Genomic DNA, 1,452 nt, shown 5'->3' with positions numbered 1-1,452 from the left:
CTCAGAGGTCAGAGCAGCGTTGTCATGTGGGTTAGAAAGTGGCCAGAAAGTTAATGAATCATGAAAATGATGGGAGAGAGGGTGAGGAGTGGAGGGCCATCTCTCTCTGTGTGTAGCAGATGTTCCCAGAGAGCAGCCTAAGAACAGACTTACAAAAATGAATTGGATCGTGTCTTAAAAAAAAAAAAAAAATTTATGTGTTAAGTCTGTATGTGGGCGTTGCACATGCATGCAGGTACCCTCGACGGCCAGAAGAGGGCATCGGTTCACCGGCAGCCACAGCTGCCTCATGGGAACTGAACTCTGGTTCTCTGCAAGAGCAGCGAGCGTTCTCAGTGGCTGAGGTAACTCGTCTCTGCAGCCCCGGAAGTGTCCTTCTTGTGCTCAAAACCCTCCAAGGGCTTCCCATAGCTTTTGAGAGCAGACCAGCCTCATCTCTCACTGTGCTCCCGTTACTCTCTTCCTTTTTAGCCCCTCTGGATGCCCTCTGGTCCTAGCCGGGTCTTTCACTAGCTGCCAGCAAATAGAAACAGGCGCGCTCTCCTGACTGAGAAATGAGAAGGAGTTTTGTTTCCTAAGCCTTGGTGCCTTTTTAATCTGTGTGACCTAGGCAACCGAGTGCAGAAAGTCTACCTTATAAAGACAGCGCTGGACTGGAGAGATGGCTCAGTGGTTAAGAGCACTGACTGCTCTTCCAGAGGTCCTGAGTTCAAATCCCAGCAACCACATGGTGGCTCACAACCATCTGTAATGCTCATATAAAAATAAATAAATAAATCTTTAAAAAAAAAAAAAAGACAGCGCTGACATCTGGATGGAAGCGAAGGCTCATGGGCTGAGGGAACAAGCGTAGGAGCCCCAGCTTTGCTGTACATAGGTGAGCTTGTGATTGGCCGTGACACAATCTGAAAGACCTAAACGACTCTCAGAATGAGGGAGACGAGTGCACTAAGGCCTGGGTGAGATCTTCAGACCAAAGGTACCCAGCCCAGAGAGGCCTCCTGGCTACTTGATCCAGGCAAAATGCATCTCACAGTCTTGGGCAGTCCCACAAGACGTCTTGAGGAAGGAAATCTCCCAAAGCCCTCAATGGGATCCAACATCAGCCTCGGAGAGCTTGGAACTGATGTCTCCCACACCAGGGCCTGGAGATCTTGAGGTGTGCTAATTACACTAAGTTAGAGCTTCATACCCTGGCCTGTTTCTTGCTGAGGCACAATGACAGGGACCATCCGCTTTTTGGGGTCAGGTGTTCAACAGCGCCACCACGTGGTAGTGAGGAGCAACAGTATCTGCATTAGCCACAGGACTACAATAGGATGTACTGGTACAGTAACCCATCACCTCTCAAAACTGCAGGATCCTAGACAGCCCAGCTCATCCCTTCCACCCCTCCAAGGAAAGTTGGAACAGCGGGGCTTTGCGCTAATGTAGGTGTTCAGGACTCAAGAG

The sequence above is a fragment of the Rattus norvegicus genome, chromosome 3 (genome assembly GCF_021556685.1).
Source record: "Rattus norvegicus strain SHRSP/BbbUtx chromosome 3, alternate assembly SHRSP_T2T, whole genome shotgun sequence".
Lineage (NCBI taxonomy): Eukaryota > Metazoa > Chordata > Mammalia > Rodentia > Muridae > Rattus > Rattus norvegicus.
This window is presented reverse-complemented; position numbering follows the sequence as displayed.